The sequence below is a fragment of the Drosophila miranda genome (genome assembly GCF_003369915.1).
Source record: "Drosophila miranda strain MSH22 chromosome Y unlocalized genomic scaffold, D.miranda_PacBio2.1 Contig_Y5_pilon, whole genome shotgun sequence".
In the NCBI taxonomy this organism is placed as follows: Eukaryota; Metazoa; Arthropoda; class Insecta; order Diptera; family Drosophilidae; genus Drosophila; species Drosophila miranda.
This window is the reverse complement of record NW_022881647.1, coordinates 1,145,734-1,166,600: the sequence shown is the minus strand read 5'-3', so window position 1 is coordinate 1,166,600 and position 20,867 is coordinate 1,145,734. Positions and strand designations below refer to the sequence as shown.

Here is a 20,867-nt window from a genome sequence, read left to right as displayed (position 1 = left end):
ACCCTCTGCCGCTTCCACTAATAGATGCTCCTCATTCAAATCCAAATGATTGGGCAAACTGAAGTTAATTATTGCAATTTAAATCAAAACTGATTGAACCGGAAAATCGTTTTTCCTTTTCGGGCGGCTGGCATTTCTCTGTTCTCAGTTCTCATTTACTCTTACCACACGTTGCACAATTGGAAGGAATTCAGGCAGGAGGAAAGGAGGGGCAGGGCGAGAAATGGGGGAGAGAGCCAGAGCAACCTTTAGCTGGTTGGTCCCGTGGTCTTTGGCTTTTTTACGTGCTTGCATTTGTTTCATTGGCGTCCATTCCCGATTGCACTCCAGGGAGTCGTAGATGTCAGTTCCCTTCGACTTTGGAGCCGACCGGAGACCCTTCTCCTGCCCGGACACTTCACGCCTGTGTCCATTCCGGCTGGGTTGCGGTGTGTCTGCTAAGCCAGTCAATCCTTGGGCTTGAGTCTGGGTCCTGGCAAGTCAAGGCATTGATAGAGATTAATTGGTTTCTCCTTACATTTACCATCGATAGGCTGAAAAAGTGACCCGCGGATTGGGAATGGAAGCAGTCCGATAACGAGATTTCTTCGATGATTTGCCATCATCAACTCTGCCTGGAATTCCGCTGGAAATGTGAGCTTCCAAGGAACGGAAAGAGAAGGCTCCTTTTTCTGCCTTGGATTATTTATTTATATCAGAAATAATCGCTTATTTAATCGCATATCTTGGGTCCCCCAGTCTACAGGCAATGCTTATTGAATGTGAAGTGTGTTTAAGTAGATTCCCTCCCTTCTCCACCTGCCTTTTATCCCATTCTTTTAATGCCATTTGCATTATCTCAGATCTCCCCGACGTGGGGGTCGGGTCTCTCTCCCCATTTAGCACTAAACAAAAGTCATCTTCAAATGGCAACAACTCCGAGATTTGCCGAAAATAAGGAGAAGAAATTCCGCCGGAGCTGAAGCCATGGAAATTTATACTCACTCCCCAAAAAAAAAACAAAGCATGCAAAAAAAACGAGGGGGAACGTTGTGAGTTGCTGCGGACACCACAACTCTATGGTTATACCCGATACTAAGTCAGTATGGCTCTCCTCCGGCAGACGCCGCTAATATTAAACGACACGACAAAGAGTGCGTGCGAGAGAGACAGAAAATCAGTCTGAGCGTGACGTCGGGCGCTGCGTAGCCACTGCAAATTGATTTGTTCCTATTGGCTATAAAAATGATCTGATCTGATCTAGATTCAGCAATCTGATAGATATGGTCATTATCTATGATTCTGCGTTTTTAGTTTTCTCGAATGTGTAATATTGTGGATGCAACAGATTTTTGTCCTTTGTGTGGGCGGAAGGGGTGGGGCGAAATTTTAAGATACACGTTTTATAGTAAGATTTAACAGGAGTGCGGATACCAAATTTGGTTACTCTAGCTTTAATAGTCTCTGAGATTTTTGAATATCCCCAGATTTTCGTCCTTTGCGGGGGCGGAAGGGGGTATGGCGAAATTTTGAAACAAACTCGTCTCGGTCCGATATATTAGGAGTGTGGATACCAAATTTGGTTGCTCTAGCTTTTTTAGTCTCTGAGATCTAGGCGCTAATGTTTTACTCTAAGCAAAGCCGCCTATGCTACGTGTGTGTTAGAGAGAGACAGGGCGAGAAAAAATGAAATTGTTTTCTTGATGCTGGCTATAATAATAACCCGAACCAATTCAGATCCCGCAGTCTTAAAGATATAGTCATTCTCTACAACTCTACGTTTTTTGGTTTTCTCATATCTTTAAAATTGTGGATGCCACAGATTTTCGTTCTTTGTGGGGGCGGAAGTGCACGGGGCGAAGTTTTGAAATATTTTTGTAGCAGTGACATATCACAGAAGTCTGGATCCAAAACATCGTTGCTCTAGCTCTTATAGTCTTTGAGCACTAGGCGCTGAAGGGGACGGACAGACGGACAGACGGACAGACGGACGGACGGACGGACGGACAGACAGACATGGCTCAATCGACTCGGCTATTGATGCTGATCAAGAATATTTATACTTTATGGGGTCGGAATCGATTCCTTCTGGACGTTACACACATCCATTTTCACCACAAATCTAATATACCCCAATACTCATTTTGAGTATCGTCTCTCTCCTACTGACTTAGTATCGGGTATAACTGTAGAGTTGCGGTGTCCGCTGCAACTCACAACGTTCCCCCTCGTTTTCTGTCTGGATTTGTATTGTTTTATAATTATGTTGAAACACCAGACACACAAAGAGTACGTATAATTATTAAATAATAAATTAAAATATTCTAAATGAAAGACAATTTTTGTTTGAGCAATTTCTGTTGAATTATAAAAACGATGTATTTTTTTAGCAAGACGTTCAATTTAGCGCTCCGGAGACACTGAATTTACTTGTTACTGTAATACTTGTGAATTTCCGTTTCTCCTGCTGAGTGCCAGGTATCCCATGGTCGAGACCCTCATCTATGGCATGTCTACTTGTTTTATTTTTTGGCTGGTGGCACTTAGGCAGGTACATTTATTATGTGGGCACGAGCTGAGGCACAGGAGCTGAAGGAAATTTTTTGCAGTTCCGGGCACGTCGCTTTATAATTTTCCATTTCCATCTGTTAAATGGGAAGCGCCATGAGAAGCCGCGAATAAATTTGTGGGCGTACAGCGTACCTTCCTCCCACTCACACACACAAACACACACACATGCTGTTTCATACGTGTGGCAGGAGGCACTCCACGTGCGGAACCCCGAACAATTGGCATCGATAAGTATCCGCGGCAATAAATTTAATTTGCACAGCGAAAACATCGCAAATCCATTTTTTATACCATAAATTCCTCCAGTCCCCAGTGACTGCATTCGGGTTCAGTTCATCCGCCATCCTGTCCACCCCGACCCATCTGTCGTTGTTCCGTTTTGTTCTGTTTGAGGAACGGATTAATGGATGTGCGAATAAAGGTGAACACAACGCCAGCTACAAGCGAAAAGAGTCCTGAAAGACCCCGAGGAGGGGTCTAAGATATACGGTTGAGAGAAGAGCCACCATTGTGTGTAAATTCCAGTGAATTGGTTCTTTGGGGATCTTACATGTGGCTGGAGTTTGTCAAACAGAAACGACATGACATTAACTTAAATTCGGATAATCTAGTAGTGTCAAAGGCCTTCTCTCATATTAATTTCCACTTATTTCGATCTTGGGGTTATAGAAAACTATTGGCATTGGCTTTATATGGCATTTAGGCTAAAGAATTCTTCTAATTCTTACACTTAAAGTTATATTACCTTTTCAATAGTCAGATTCCGCTCTCATTAACCAACGCTTTGTATTCCAATATCTTCGAGTGCGAAGTCTTACCTGATAAACTTAATTACCGGAAATAGCTAGTATTCCTTCGTTATGAACTGAACTCCAAAATGCACTTGGTTCTTGGCCTGAACTTGTTCATTAGCATCAAATATTCAGATCTGGCCAGCGGTTATGCCATCATCTTTAATTTACACTAGATGGTCGACCCAGACATCTGTCTTGATATGCGCACCCTCTCACTCTGCCCAGTCACTCAATCATAAATATTATTAATAATGTGTGTGGCTTGCGGTCTCTTGGAAGTTCGGAGCCAGACTTTCCACACACACACCCGGTCCAGGTCCGAGGGGGATTAGAGGAGGGAGCTGGTGCTGGGAAAGTTTCTGTTTGAGTTGGCAAAACTAGAATTTTGCAGCGCGGAAAATTTTGCTCGCATTTGAGTGGTGTTTGCACTGTCCGTCCCCAAGTCATGCGAGTACCCCCATATCCCCATCCCCATCTCATCTTAAATATGAAAGCCACTTAGCGGAATTTCTCTGGAATTTCGCTGGAACCAAATTAAAGTTGTCACATTAGGTAAAAGAACGAGGAGAGAGAGAAGGAGTCCTTTGCGGCGAGTGTCAGTTAAAAGCATCGCTCCTTGTTTTAATCTTGAAGAAATAACTTTGGCGTCGGCGATGATAAATCATAAGCAGACCCTCCCTCCAAAAATGGAAGCGCAAACAGGGGAAAAAAACCACACAAACAGAAGGAGGCAGGACCAGCCAGGACACACCGCACCTCCAGACCCAGGGCCACGACAGACAGACAGCCAGCCAGTCATTGGGGAGCAGGGCGACAACAATATGTGAATAATATGGGACAATATGGGAATTGTGAAAATCTCAGCAGGTCCCCGCACTTTGCATATTATTTTTAATACGCAGGTCAGGACAGCAAGTCGAGCGGCTCCCTTCGCTTCAGTTCCTCTCCGTTCGTTACGGTTCGGTTTGGCATGGGGGTCGTCTCAGGTCAGAGTTAGTCCATTTTCAGCTACCGGATTCTGGCTGGGTGGCTAGCCACAAGCACATTTGGATACTCGTATTTGCCAAGACATTAAGGAACAAGCCACATTTGACAATACGTGGCAGAACTCTCGCCTCACTCCAGGCCAGGCGGCCCTCCCTCATTCAGCCCATGAATCATATTCGGTAAATATTTGCATATATTTCGATGTCCTTTGGTTATTTGGTTCTTAATTTAACGGAATCTCTGGCTTGGGGGATCTGGCCAAGTAGACCGCGCAGCTCTCTCAATTTCACTTGAAGCTGTCATGAGAGATGGAAGAGTATGTCTTTTGTTGTTGGTAGTGTTGATAATGTTCAGACGATAGGCAGAGCAAGGTTGAAATATTCGGAAAATCGAACAAAATAGTTGGCTGTTTTGTCTCCATTTCATAGCGGCATTCAGTCGGCAGAAGGAGGCGTGTGCTCAGTTAGTTCTGAAAATTTATTGTGTGTTTAAAAGTATCTTTCGTATCTTTCGTAGTGATCAGACGTGTTTTTGTTTTGCGCTCCGCATTTTTTCCTTTTGTTTTGAATAAACAGCCGGTGTTTTCCTAACTAAATTCTAAATTTACTTCCTAACCAGACAACAATCTGGAAACCTATTCTATTACGCGAGTGCATGCCTTTTGATTTGTGTTAAAAACATTATTTAACTTTTTATTTTTCGGCGTCGGCTTGTGCTTGTGCTTGTGTTTGTGTTGTTGCAGTGAGTGAGTACGCATTACATTGCATTGCAGTCCGCTCTCGTCTGGTAGCTTTTGTTGTTTTATCACACTCTCGCTATCACCTCAACTTCAATAACTGTTCTTTCTCTCTCGCTCTTTTAAACTTTCTGAGCAATAGCGCTCTCTGCTTAGTAGCTCTCGCTATAACCGCTCTCCACTCTGCTCTCTTTTTTTTACCAATTCCGCTTTGAGCGTTGTCTGGCACATTGGTCTGATACCAATTTGTTTTGCAAATAATAGTATATATATAAATAAATAATAAAATAAAATGGAATACGCTGTGGTCTGTGCCAAAAAAAGCTGTAAGAAGCAGATCACCACGATCAGCCGAATGTCCCCTGCTGGCTCTGCGACAGCGTAGTGCACGCAAAATGCGCTGGATTTTCTGGCCTCGTGAGTGATGCTATAGCCAAACGTAATGGCTTGCATTACAGTTGCGAGGCATGCCGTGCGGTGGAGAAAGACATGGTGGCTTTCATGAGGCAGACGCGGAGTGGCTTTAAGGAGCTGACCGTTGGTTTTAAAAACCAATACGATCGGCTCCTAGCCATGGAGGCTCAGTTTAGCGGTTTAAAACTGCTGAATGAGTCTCCGAGGCGCAAAAAGGTCACTCCGCGGGATCTGCAATTGCCAACCGTCACTCAGCCGTGCGCCGCCGAAAAACTGACTCCGACCACTCCAAGTGTGCAGCAGCTGATCTCGTTTGCCACTCCAAGGGCAACGACAGCTGCTGGCGACGCAGATTCGGTAGCCGAATTCATCGCCTCGGAGAATGTGCAGCCAAGTACGTCTGCAGCGTCCGTGTCCGTGGTGTCCGCAAGTTCGCTAGTTGTCCCGTCTATACCGATCCCACCAGTATATAGACGTTCCGGACCTCCGGATATTGCCACCACAGGTACTAGGCCTGTGGTGACTAAACCACTGGTGGGAGTCCCACCAAAACGACAAGTTTTTGTTTCACGGCTGGCCCCTGACCTCACATCTAATGATGTAATTGCTTTTATTCAAAGCAAAATAAAAGCCGTGGGTTTAAAGGTGGAGAAATTTAACTTCTCTTATGCCAGGGAGATAGCCTCGTTTAAGATAAGCATCTCCCCAACTCAATTTGACACCATTTGCTCCGCCAAATTTTGGCCGGAGCATTTGGTGGTGAAGGAGTTTAAGGCTAAGAAGAAGAATAGGCCCCCCATATCCCTTCCAAACCTTTCCAGTGTGCCACCCTCAACCTCAACCTCAACTTCCTCTTCCTCAACTTCCCGTCTTGCTTCCACCTTTCCAAAAAACTAACTTCTCTTTTTGTAACCTATCAGAATGTAAGAGGCTTGCGTAGTAAGCTCAGCATTCTTTTCCGGGATAGTGTTGCATTTGCTTCCCACGTTATTGTGTTTACTGAAACCTGGTTAAAGCCGGACATTCTTAGTTCCGAGGTTTTGGCAGGTCGGTACACAACTTTTAGAAAGGACCGTTCGTCTCGACGGGCAGGGGGGTTCTAATTGCAGTGGACTCTTACTTCACGTCGGAACACTTCACAGTCCAAGTTCAACAGGAACTGGAATTCCTGTGTGTAAAACTGATTCTTCCCGCTTTCGCTATATTCATTACTTGCTCGTATATCCCACCTTCTTCGGATATTTCAATTTATGAGCAGCACTTGTCCGCTTTAACCGCTGTTTCTTCCTCGCTATCTGATAAAGATCGTATGATAGTTCTTGGTGACTTCAACTTGCCAGGAACTGTTTGGTCTTCGGTAAACGAGTCTAGTATCCTAGTGCCATGTCACGACATGACTTTGTTGACGGCTTGCTTGACCTATCCCTGTCTCAAGTCAACCATGTGAATAATTCCTTGGGTCGATTGCTTGATCTGTGCTTTGTATCGGATCCGACCATAGTGTTGTTAACCCGAGCCCTTCCGCTCACTATACCTGAAGACGCCTACCACCCTACTTTCGAGGTGTCGCTAGATATAGGACCAACTGTATTGGATCGATCGAGTAGGCTGCCCGAACGTGTCCGCTGCTTTCGTAAAGCCGAGTTTGCGAAGCTTAATAACCTCATTAGGGATTTTGATTGGTCCGCTTTGTACTTGTGCACTGATATCATAAAAGGCACAAACATTTTTTACAATGCTCTTGGCACATTTTTCGATTCTTGTGTCCCGCTTTCTTGTCCGACTAGATCTGGAAAACCCCTTGGTTTACCAAAGAGTTATCCAGTCTAAAAAACTTAAAATCAAGACTTTATAAAAAATTTCAAGAAGTGGGTTCTCCTACTTCTCACTCTCGCTATGTATTAGCTCGGTCAAACTTTTCAGTTCTTAATGCTCAATGCTATAAGAACTACCTATCTCGATGCAGGATACGTTTTCTCAGGACCCTAAACAGTTTTACAGCTTCGTAAACAGTAAGCGTAGAACGTCCGCACACCCATCCTCGCTATCATTTTGTAATACGTCGGCAAATAATGATCAGGCAATTGCCGATCTTTTTGCCCAATTCTTCCAAACCACCTATTCTGAGGAAAGCTACTCTGGTCATCCGTACCCATACGGTTTACCGAGGTCGAACGGCATTTTCAGTCCCTTGTTAAATGAATGTTCCCTACTTCATGATCTTCGACTAGTTAAGCCGGTGTTTTCACCGGGTCCAGACGGGTTCCAGGTTGTGTACTCAGGTACTGCGCCGAGGCTCTGTGTGGACCTTTGCTTAAACTATTCACCCTATCCATTGATTCTTCTTGCTTCCCCCCGATCTGGAAGGAATCGTTTATAATTCCTCTCCATAAAAAAGGTAGCAAGTCTGATGCAAAAAAGTTCCTAAAATGTTTGAGAGGGTTTTAACTCCGCACTTGCAACATCTCTGCAAGTCACTTATATCTCCAACTCAGCATGGATTTATAAGGCGGCGATCAACCACACGAACTTGTTAGAGTTTACCTCTTTCATTATTAAAGGCTTTCAAGGTAACTTACAGACGGATGTTATTTACACCGACTTTAGTAAAGCATTCGACTCTGTAAACCATTCCCTTTTAGCGCATAAACTTGACCTTTTAGGGTTTCCGCCCAACCTCCTGAGATGGATTTCTAGCTATCTTTGTTCTAGTCTCAAAGAGTCCTCTTCAAAAACTCCCTCTCTTTCCCAGTAAAGGTTTCTTCGGGAGTACCACAAGGCAGCCATCTAGGCCCCTTACTCTTCACACTCTTTATTAATGACTTACCTTCAGTATTAACATACTCTCGAGTACTTATGTATGCGGATGATGTTAAACTCTGTGTCCAGTACAAGGACATTTCATTTCATTCTCGCTTGCAATCCGATCTCAATAACTTTCAGTCATGGTGTTGTGCAAACTTGTTAAACCTAATGCCTCGAAATGCAAAGTTATGACATTTCATCGTTCTAGCCCTTTGTTGGCTCCTTACACCCTATTTGGTGGTTCTCTTGAGAGAATTACCCTGGTGGATGATCTGGGTGTTATGTTAGACCCCAAGTTAAAGTTTTCCGAACACATTTCTACCATGGTAAATAAGGCCATGAGCGTGCTTGGGTTTATAAAGAGGTGGTCAAAGGAATTTGACGACCCCTATATAACAAAGACTCTCTATACCTCGCTTGTTCGTCCGATCTTAGAATACGGCTCCTGTGTATGGTGCCCTCAGTACAAAGTACATCAGGACCGTATAGAATCAGTACAGAAAAACTTTTTACTCTTTGCTCTGCGGGGCCTTAACTGGGATGCGGGTGTAAGACTCCCATCTTACTCTAGTAGACTACTATTAGTAAACCTCCCATCCTTAGTTAACCGTAGAAAAATGCTTGGTGTGATATTTATGCACAACTTGATCAGGGGTGACATAGACAGCCCTGATCTGTTGAGCCGCATAAACTTCACGATTCCTATTAGACTGACTAGAAATTTTATACCGTTGTTCCTTCCACTTTGTAGATCGAATTATTCCTTGCATGAACCGTTTAGGGTCTTATGCTCGGATTATAATTCCCTCTACCATATTATATCCACCACTAATTCTCTTCCTCTTATTAAATTATTAATCCTTACACACCTTTCTATTAATTAGTAACTGTAGTGGTATTTGTACTTTGATTGCATGCTTAGTTTCTTAGTAAGTTTAGTACTAATTTTCCTCGAATGTTAGTCTAATAGCTATCTTTCTTGCATGTTCGCGTTTGGTTCGCTACGCACCGCGCGTCATGCGGCAGCGCCCCTCGGTCGGTTGGCGGAGGAGGCTGCGTTTTGCCTGGGAATCCGCGCGTAACAGCCTTCTGCTGGTGTCACACGGCCCACTTGACGGTGCAGTAACTGCATCGCCTCTTGAAAGATGCAGTCATTGCATGTCAACGTCCACACTATAAAAACAAAAAACTAAAAAATCAACAATGGAGGCGACTTTGCCACACGATTTTCGTGGCACTGGCTTGCCTGGACGTTGGCTAACCAATTTGTAACACTTCAAACAGTTTTAGGTAATTACAAGCTTAATATACATGGCGGAGACTCTTTTGATTTGATTCTGTTTCTCATACATTCCATAGTTACGACTTAACTAATTGGTCAAGCAAAATACAAAATACTTTTTGGCGCGCCAGATCTCCTCTTCGTCATTATTCCTCAATGCGTATGGAGCTGTGCGTGCTTTCCGCTTAAAAAGCTGGGTGTTTCCCCGTATTAATCTGATTAGACGCGAGTCAAAGTCGGTCATTGTCGCAAAAATAATAAATAAACAGAAATTGTTTATATTTTGTATTTCCTTTTTGTTTTTTTGTAATTATAGTAAGCAAGTAAGTATGAAGCTCCAGATAGCGAAGTTCGCCCACAGAACCTGCCCGTGCTCTTACGGTTTTTCCACCAACGGGTTGTGGAGCTGAAGATGCGGCAGCCGGAACCTTCCCGCATGGATTGCGTTCTATTCTATTCCCTGAACGGTTCCTGCGAGAGACATGTCAGTTGCCCCAGCACCGAGGACGAATTAGTGCAGTACTCAATCCGATTGTCGACGTCTGGAAGAATTACCTGCAGGCCATCGATGGCCTGCGTGCTTAGTTCATGGAGCGACTCGTTGCTCTCATTTAGCATGAAATTCTTTAAAGCGTCTATAAACTCTTTATCGATGCGGTGGCAACCGACCCGAGATGGTCGATAGGGCCAGCTCTCGAATGTGAATAGAGTTCTGCTGAATGACACCACCTCCAGAGCTGTTGGCTTTGGAAGGAAGTCCGCATGGATTACCCAGAGGATTTCAACAGAGTGGCCAACTCGAGTCCATTTCGTGCAGAAAGTGTAAGCAGCAGGGGCTCCAATATCCAAACACATTCAAGAGAGTTTCAATCCAAAGAAAATCTCCTATCAAAAAATAACCAAGAACGAGTAGGGTTTGCTTTCTAGTTGGCGTTTGCTTCTAAATTGAATGATTATTAAAAGAAACCAAATATATTTATTCTGGTTCGGCATATCTAAATCCATCATAGAGTGCTGGGGATTTGCGAGAGTTAATTCCCTGAATTTAATTTAAGCAAATTTGATGTAGTTTTTATTGCAGCTCATTTATTCTGCTTGTGGTGCAAGACTTCCTCTGCCCTTTTCAGAAATTCGTATGGCATGCAGTGGTCTCATATTTAGATGTTGTTGCTGCATAAATATTTCAGCCAAAGTCCATTAGAATTATTTGGTTTCTTGGGCCACAACCCCACCGCATCCAGCATGTAGCATCTGGGGGAATTATTCATGAGTGCATGCAAATTGAATCGAGCTGGACAGAGATGTAGATGATGTCTACAATAGGATGGTGGAGGACCACAAGCAGGAGCAGGCTTTCGCTGACTGTTCGGGTTGTCAGTGAAAGCCATGTCCTGGTCCACCTCTTACTCACTCTTGTAACTCACTCGGAACTCTGCAATTCCCTGGATGAACATTCATTCTGATTATGCGCACACACATCGATATGAATAACACATGCCCCACCTTCGCCTTTGACTCCATCCGTGCAACATCTTCCTCATGGAGCATATTCGGGTCAGAAAATGGAGCGAGGCGGCGAGGCGAGAATTCAATTAAACGGCAATTCAAATGTTGACGTCACCGTTTGTGCCTTATTAAATTATCATTCGATTATGCCATTATGTTTGCCGAATGCCCATTTGCGGAGGACCGTATACCACCTTCCACCTACCCCAGCTAATTGCATTTCCGGCGGAAATTGATCGATGCACGGAGAACGGAGCACAGGGTTGCTGCCAACTTTTCCTGCCAACTCAACGGAAGAGAAAACCCTTTTCTTTAAAATTTATCTCCTCGCTTTCGGGAGTGGATTCCGTGTGGTTTGGGGGCTGCTTTTATGCAGCGAAAATTGCTCAGTGCTGAAAGTATCTCGCATGTGAAATATCTGTATCTGCGGGAGAAGGGGCCAGGACCCTGCCATCCCATTAAAGGTAACGATTATTATCTCACGTAGCACCATTTTGGGAATTTTAAATATGAAAACTGCGCAAATTGTCTCCAAATGGGCATCAAAGAATGTGCAAAGCGACAGAATTCGCATATTTGAACAGGTGTAAGACTGATCTCCGCAGGACCGGGAGATGGAGATGGACTTGCTCCCCACCCATAGAAAATGATGGACATATGTATATGTATTGGGGCTGCAGAATATCCAGGGAAGTGTCTCTTTTTCAGAAGGATGTACATACATATTTGTTATTATCAACAACAAAATAGACATATAAAGGCATAGATTTTGTTCAACTCTTACTTCGTTTTATCAGACTTGAACACTCTATCGGTAGGGGGAACCTTTCTAATTTTATAGAATAACTAACTAATTTCGGTGACTTACTCTTTATCTATCGATATCGATTCTACATTCTACGGTCTTTTACGTTTTACGAAGCTATCTGCGTATTTATTTCTATCTTTAAATTGTTTTTTTATCCATTATATCATGCTGCTGCGTATCCACCCATCGAAATGCCTCGTTGTCTATGAATATATCAAATTAACAAATAAACGATCAGTCTTTTGATCTACGAATCTATCTATCTATCTTTTTGTAAGACTGTTTTCTTTTTTGCTCTCCTGTATTTGTATTTGTTGTTAATTTGTGTTGAGCAGATATGTATTTATAATAGTCCATATATAAATATATATATATTTTCTTAAGTGGAATCTATCTATCCATGTATCTACTTTGTAAAGCAAACCTCATCCAAAAACCTCAAGTGGAAATGGAAATCACTTTCCCCCAGACCCAGCGGAAACTTGAAATTGCTTTTTCGCTTGCCATTTCATTGCACTGTAATTTTCCTTTTCCCGTGTCACTTTTATTTGCTCACTTTCATGTTGCGACAATTAGCATGGTTTCGCCCTTCCGCCAAAGCAATCCCGCCCTTCCTCCCACATCAATTGCGCCAATTTTGCCAATGAATGGACACTTCTAACTTTCGTTTCCATGGCCTTGGGGCGAAACTTTTGTGACCGCAACCCTTTTTAGTCCAGGACGTGTAATGTCTGTGTCCTGTGTCTGGGCTCACCACTTCCCGTGTCCGTCACTTTGTATACCTCTGGGTGTTTGGCCTGTGCCGAACGCCAATAAAGCGCAAAACCATTTTTGACATCCTCGACATGTGTGGAACGAACGGGTGAAGGACAACCGCCAAGGCACTGGCTGACCAGCCAACCAGGACCACAACCAACCAGCGACGGTTCGCCCCCCGGACAATGACAATTCAATTACAGAAATGGAATGGAAATAGCGCAGGCATAAAAATCAAATAAAACCATCATAAAGTCTGTCGTATGGCCAAATAAAATCAGTTGGGCAATGTCAGTCCGATCAGGGGGGATGGGAATGGGAGTGGGGTGCCTGCCGGGAGGGCTGGGGCCAATACTTCCGGTTGGAGTTTTGCTTTTGATTAAGTCCTCAAACCCCTGGGACGGGGACCCATCGAATGCCAGTTTACTGGGGCCGTCTCTGGCCACAGTCGAACTTTTGCGGTCATTTGGAAATTGGCGCCATACGCACGTATACGTAGCCGCCATCGAGTTCTCGTAAAGTTCCCACGCGCTGTGAGTTGCCTGGGCGGAATCGGGGTCACCCAAGCGGAAGCGGAAGTGAGAATCGAATCGAAAGAATTCAATTCCGACTACACTCTACCTGTTGCCTGTTCAATTCAGGCAGCGGTTTCTGCGGTGACTCACCTGACACCTAATGCAGGACCCAGGTCTCTCTCCTTCAATGGTTGACACTCTTAAAGTCCTGGAGCGCATCACAAATTACAAACACAGTTCAAGCGGAGGGATGGGGAGACGAGGAGGCGCCAGAGAGAGCTATTGAAAATTCATAGGCCAAAAATTTATTCATGGCCTGCCCACAGACTCTCAAGGCATTAATATTAAGCAGCGTCGTTCTCGTCCCGGCGTTGTCCTGTGGCCTCCAAGCGGTCTTCAGGCAGGCTTCGGGGTCACCCTTTTTTTTTTTTTTTTTTGGCGGGCCTGTCGCAAACTTTGTGCCCCTGCCACTGTGGCTGTGCGGCTGCGGCTGCGACTGCTGTCAGTAAACAACGTCTCGAGGACATGAGGGGCAGCTCTTTTTATGGCCCAAAGAACTGTCGTTGGCCTATGCCATCTAATGCACAGTCGCCCGGAGTGTTCGAAAAAGTATTATAGATTTTAGATGTGAACTTTGAAACACTTGCAATGTATGTTGTACCACTGTCCACCACGATTTTCTTGGCACTTTCTTCCACCAGCATCATCCTCCCCTCAGCACTGGCGTTGCCTGGTCGTTGGCTGACCCAATTTGTAACCTTTTAAAACATCTGACACGCGAATAATGTCACAGTATGTTGCAAAACTTTGCAAAATTTTGATCAAATGGCTTTCGACTGCTCTGGACTGGATCTGTTCGAAGGCAGCAGTTCTACACTGGAACTGCTTGGCTGCCTGACATCTCAATCGAAATGGAAATGGAAGGCGTTCGGCCAAAATGAAATTATGTTATCAGAGACATGGAATGTGGAAAGTGGAAAGTTGCTGGTCTAACCGCTAAGTTTGGGTCCTGGACTTGGGCTGGAAATTAATGCACTTTTTTACTTTTATTTCCCCTCCGGCGATTGGCTAAGGTTGTGCCTGATGTGGCAGGAGGATTCCTGTGGGCATTGGGCTAACAAAAATTAATTTATTTTCATTTATTGTTTCACATTTCCACAGGACAGCAAGAGACGTTGCAGATTACCGGCAGAAAATAAATTCAACAAAAAAAAAAAAAACCAACCAAGGGAGTCCACAGCAAGGAGCAGGAAAAAAATATTCTGTCGCCGAGAAAAGTTTGGAAAATATGGTTACACACTTACGAAAGGTATCTTGATTTGGTGGAGGGGAACTCCATGTGCCTTTGACTACTGGAATCACCGAAGATTCTGTTTTTCTTTTCGTAAGATTCTTCGCCCAACAAAGTAAGTAATTTCTGCGCCTTTGCCAAAGACTCTATTGTTGTTGGAATACTTGGGGACCGACTGCCGCTTTCGAAGACATGAAAGACTTTAGTTCTGTAAGACTGTAAAGCTTGTATCTAACAAAATAACTCTTTCTTTGCTAATTCACTTTATTATACTTATTCAGCGTTATAGAAAGGATCCATGTGTTTCCGGTTAAAAATAAAATTTGAAACATTCTTAAGTGAGAATTTATATATTTTACTCTCCATAAATTAGTGAAAATAATAGAAATCAGATGGCTGTAGTTTCATAGAAAAGATCGAAAAATTCTTGATCCAAAAACTCTTCCGATTAAGGAACTTTCCAGGAAAGTTATTTCCAACTTGAATGGTGTAAGGGTGTATAATGCTTCGGCTTCGTAAAAGTAACACTTTCCCTTCTTCGTTTCTTTTTTGGTATTTTTTCTTCGTATTTTTTGGAGCTGTGAGCCGGAGGCTTTTATTTACTTTACTGCCCAGGGCGTGTTCATGAATTCTGTTGACATGTCCTGCGGATTTTAATTTTTACTGCAGGACAAGCGCAAATACATAATTGAATAACCAGTCGCGCCGAGTGCGAGGAAAAAGCTGAAAAGGAGGTGAAAATGCAGGAAAAAGTTTAAATTCAATTCTCTGTGTGCGTTGTTAACTTGAGAACGTGGGGCTGCGAAGTTGATTAATTTCGCATTTTAACGCTTGATTATACGAGACACGAGACCCTGACAAGATGGACAACTTTTCTAGTTGCAAGAGTTGTCCTTTGGTGGGGGTCCTCTTTTTTCCACTGAATTTTTCACGAACACAGTGGCAGGGCAGGGCATGGGCGAGGGAGAGGGAGAGACACGCAACCGAGGAAGAAATCTTTTGTGGAAATTTCGATATCACACTCGCTCCACGACGTTCTCCACATAGCCCTCCACAAGTTCATTACACATTCGAGGCAGTCGAAATGAGCAAAAGTAATGGGAAATGCAGTCAGCAGGGAGGAGGGGGAGCAGCAGGTTGATTAACCAGGCTTTAAGACAAAGACAACCCTCTGCTTGGGCTACATGTGAGTACGACTACAAGTATGTGCCATCAATATTGCAATTCTTACTTCTGATTTGTGGATTCGTGCGGAAATTACACACATCTGACAGATAGATAGATAGATAGATTCTGATGGGGAGACAACCCAAGTAATCTGCTAATTATGAGTCTTCATTTATTTACAACCGAAACCGAAAACAGATCGATTCCAGACTAGTTCTTAATAAAATGTATATTCCCAAGCATAGAACAGTTCTTAAGCAGCGTTTTTTGGGTGTACGGAGAAAGTCCTCACAAAGAAAGCAGAGAAATGTGTGAAAGAGAAGAGACAAAGGCAAACCACACTTGGAAAGATATTCGCAGAAAGCGCTGAAAGCCGCCGAAAAGGGGCACAGGCACAGCACCATAAATCAAATGTATCTATGTATCTGCGCATTCATTGTCGACTCGACTCGGCTGTATGTAAATGCGAGAGACAATAGTTATGAGTATGTGATGCTTAATTATACGCGACACTCGATTGGATTCGCTGCCAAATTAGCATATGACAAGGCCAAGCAAAACAGTTAACACAGTCACAGTCAGAGTCAGAGATGGAGATGGAGGCAGAGGTGAAGCCCGAGACAGAGAATTCCATGTAATTACCAGAGCGAGAACAGCATCACAGAGAAGTAACAAACAAAAAACAAGTGCAGCAAATGATATATGTATGTATGTAGGGTATTGCGACTATAACATACCCGTTAGTAGATTTTTTCGCATCTTTAAATAGTTTATATGGGAAAATGTGTGGAAATAATAAGATATATTTGATAGAACAAAAAAAAAGCTTAGGGCACATTCCATTATTTGGTATAGAATAGTATACAAATTTCTTAAAATTGCAATACAAAATATGTAACACAGACCTCTTGTAATCTCGAAGATGTTATGAACTCCAGATACACTCGTGTATACTTTCCGATTACTGGGTATTGTGGAAAACCCTATGAAGAGAATCATCAAACAATTAAGAGGGGGATTCAATTTATAGCCTCGTGACTCATGAGCCGTATTTGAAACGCATTTGAAACGAAGTTTGAATCTTTGGTTAAATTTAAGCACAGGTAAGAGTTTATTGCGGCAATTAGCCGAAAGCCGAAATTCGAAATACATATATAATTATGAATTATGTTTATGAGTACGATTACAATTATTGTGTGATTACTTTTGACGGTAATAATTTATACATAATTTATAATTTAACTAGGCAAAAAAGATCACAAGATCAGCGCCGGACGTAGCCCTCGACGCGCTGGTGTCGGCTGATGGGCTCCGCCTTGCTTTTGACCAGATACTTGGAGAACTCCGCCGGGGAGCGAAGGCCTTGATGGGGAACTTGCCGAAGCGGCCGTTGGTCTTGACGTACCACGTAGTAGACGGGCGATAGGGGCGGGTGTCATCTGCACGGGCAGCAACTGGCTCGCCATGTCCTTCAGCGTGTCCATGGTCCATGGTCCCCATTCAGATACTCCTCAGCGTCTGTTTGGGGGGGATGAACTTTAGTTGCTTCTGTTGCTTCGTTTTCTTGCTTGGGAAAGGCTTTTAGTTCTTTTTATTTCAAGGCTTGGATGGGCTGCGACGAGTCTTCACCGTCAGTGGCCGGCCTGGGGCGACGCTTTCCTCATGCGCATCCGCATCTCCTTCGAGTCCACGTACTTCCGATTGCCGGTGCTCGTGACCGGTCGCAGGGTCTGAATCTGGAAGAGAGCCGAGTTCATATTGGCGCCGGTGTGATCCTTCTTCGAGGGCAGGTCCTGCGGATGCACACGTATCACTTTTTGCGGCTTGATTGTCTATGCTGATCACATCCTCCTCGATGTCCGCAGACTTCTCAGTCGGCAGCGAAAGGCAGCTAAGGACTCGCAGACCCAGGCAGATGAGCTGGAAGAAAGGCAAGCGATAAGACAGTGGACGATCACTATTTGAAGAGAAAAATAGAGCGGACATCTCTTGGGGCTCTAGTCCGATAAATGTCTATAAATCCGATTATAAAGAACATATTTTCAACTTATGTTTAATTGTTCTCTTCTTTAGAGTTCGAAGCTCTCCATAAGCATCTTTTAAGATGGAAAAATAGATACTGCGTGGTGGCGCTTCATTGATCACAATTACCATTAGCTGTTGACGGCTGAACATCTTGTAAGATCACTTGAGTTGTAGTTTTTTTTGTTGTCTGGTTGCTTCTGTTTGGAGTGTTTCTTCGACGAGATCGGGCGCCCACTCCGCGACTTGCGACTGGTGTTATATGCTGCCGTTGTACGACTGTCTGTAGATTTGCTCAGGCGATCGCTGTAAGCTCTGGAAGCTGCTGTTCTTCTCCCTCTCCCTTGCCCCTCATCACGATCCGTTTATAACAAAGTGTTTGGACGGTTTTTTTGCTACTTTTTTTTTTGGCAGCGCCAGAACAAATAATGAGCCACAAATTCGTTAGTTTTGTTTCGTCTTTTGTCATCTGTGGCCGATCCGCTACGCTTCACTACCAGGCCCCTATCCCGATCCTATCCAGCCCGCACAGTGGTCCAATCTGGCGGTTAATTTGGCGATGGCTTGGCCGTGATTGCCTCATTGATTAATTCGCTGGCCAGACCCCCTATCCCCCCTATCGGACAGTGAATATGAAGTGAAGATATTTGTATCATTATCAGCATTGGTTTTTTATGGGGATGGGATACACTCTTGGAGAAGGGTATTGTGACTACGGGGAGAGGTTTTTTCGGGAGAGAATTGTTTAGTAAAGAAGATAGATATATATCTCAGAAGTTTTAAAGAATAGGAATACAAAAACTGTTGGTGAAGAACTTTCGCATTATAAACTAACCAAATTTGTCAGATAATATTCGGTGTAGACTGTATTTGACTTGGATCTGGATAATTCTTAGAGGAAAACATATGTATATACATAATATTAATTTGTTAGAGTCAGTAAGGGTATTCTCAGTTCTACCACCTGGTGACTGGTGAGGCATCATTAAGTTTTGCATTACTAATTATTGTAATGGAAATATTTATGATCACTATACCGATTGTCAGACACATGCACATTGTTGTCCATTCGGCGTGTGCACCAGGAAATCGACAGAATTCGAAAACAAGAAAGAAATGCCGAAGTATTTAATACCCTTTGCCCCATCGTACAATAACTCTTCCTCTCTCTCTCATAACATACCATATGATACCATTGCACGGGCAGTAAATATTCGTAATATAAAGATTCATACTAAAAATATCTACTTTGATTCCTGCTGATCAAAATCCACATACCACCACGACTTTAATGAATTGAAGCTTTGCCAGCCTCCGACAAAAGAGGCGGGGCAGCAATTATAATTCAATTTTATTTAGATGGGAGATATACTCGTACTCGTAAAACTCTTGAAACCGATGATGACTCAGTGGCTCGTGTTCTGCGATGTTTCGTTCTTAGTTGTGGTGTCTGGTTTCTGGTTTCGGGGCCTTAGAACTCGACAAACAACTTGAGAATTCGCATTGTCCAAGACATTAGAGTTCATAAACATTAGGCGATGAGCAAGGTTGACTTTTTATGTGCTTTATAATGCAATAATTGAAGTTATGTGAGCTACAGTAACACTCTTTGGGACTATATTTAAAGTTTAAAGAAATTTCTGACTCTAGCAGTTGATTATGTCACCTGTGTTAGCTTTCAGGTATTTGGTGTCTGGCAGGTATCTTATTTGTATGCACGTCGGAATTGGTTTAATGGGAATTGGAATTCATTGACCCAGTCTCTCGAACAAGCTCCGATTGAATAACTTCATCAATCAACACGAGCCAGAATCGTTGATGACGACGATGATACGCGGTCACCAATTTAATATTGTTTGGGCTTAAAATCTCTGATCTGATCTAGTCGAACGTTCCTCAAAAAGCATGTTTCCATCGTAAAAAATCACTTTGCCATCGACTAGTCGGAATGACAAAAACCATTTATAGCTCTATCACATCACAGCACACAAAAAAGAAAAGAAAGAGGAAAAAAAGGAAAGCTTTCAGCTGAGGAAGAGGGTAAAATGCAGCCACTCTCTAGACGGTAATAAAATGCCCAGAAGTGGGAACTGAACCAGGACCAAGACAATGGAGGAGTGGAGTGCCCGTCTAAGGCATCCTCCATCTTCCATCCGATGTCGCCGCGCCATCGATTGTTATTCAAAGCAGCAATAATCTGTGCCACAAGATGCATAGACAAAGTGAATGTGAATTCGTATTGAAGGGGTTTATGGATGGGAGACAAGTCTTGCCTTTGCCTTTGGCTTTTCCTTTGGCTTTTTAGTTAGGCCAATTGTTCAGGGAATTGAGTTGTAACTCAACAGGTTTTAGCTTTTAAGTCCCGTGCGGGTAAGAGGCAAGGGTGATGTGCAGGCATTTGCTAATGGATTATTTAAAGTAGGACTTTAAACTAATAGCAAATATGTAAATACCTAGAGGAGGAGATATGGCCTGTGGCCCTGTGGCCATTGTAATTAGATTGCAACACAAAAAAAGGTATCCTTGATGCGGGTTCTGTGTCCACTTCTGTTTCTGGCCAGAGGTGACCAGTGCTCGGCCACACCCGCCCAGAGGCTAATGGACACCGAAATCCATGGACATTTGTTGTGTGTGGAAAAGTTTTGTCCTTTTTTTGTGCGCTGTTGTTTGGTTTATTTGCGGTCAGCACATAAATTACCTATTAGCTATAGGGATCACACATAATTTACGAGTGGGTTAAGCATCATCCCCATAATTACATACTCAGGTGGTGCGGAGGGGTTAAGGGCGCCAAATGGGTAGATAAACATGTGACAGTGGGGGACAGGGACACCAGCCCAAAATGAGACGAGAATTACTTTTTGAAAATTCTGCTGACTCAAATACGAGCATACATAGTTGCCAGGAGAGAGGAGTCATGAGGGTGGAAGGAACAGTATAATGATAGAGAGATATCTCACTTTTATTATATGTCAATTACCCACAATCAGAATCAGGGGGAACATACATATGTACATATGTATGGGAGCTTTGGGCACAACACACCACAAAATGCACCAGAATGCCACAGGATGGCAATCGTAAAAAGAATGGAGCTGGCAGTTGGCACTTGGCACTGGCCAATAATCGTTGTGTTCTTTCGCAGTTCTTGAAAGTTTTCTCTGCAGATAATTCCAGGAATAACTACAAGAAGTCTTTTCGAAAGACCCAAACAAATGTTGATGGCCTAATAAA

General features: G+C 43.4%; 1 pseudogene; it reads right to left on the bottom strand.

Annotated features, from left to right (window-relative positions):
• Positions 1-16,830: 16,830 nt before the first annotated feature.
• Positions 16,831-17,851, bottom strand: LOC117195110 (annotated as a pseudogene).
• Between the last annotated feature and the right edge of the window lie 3,016 nt (positions 17,852-20,867).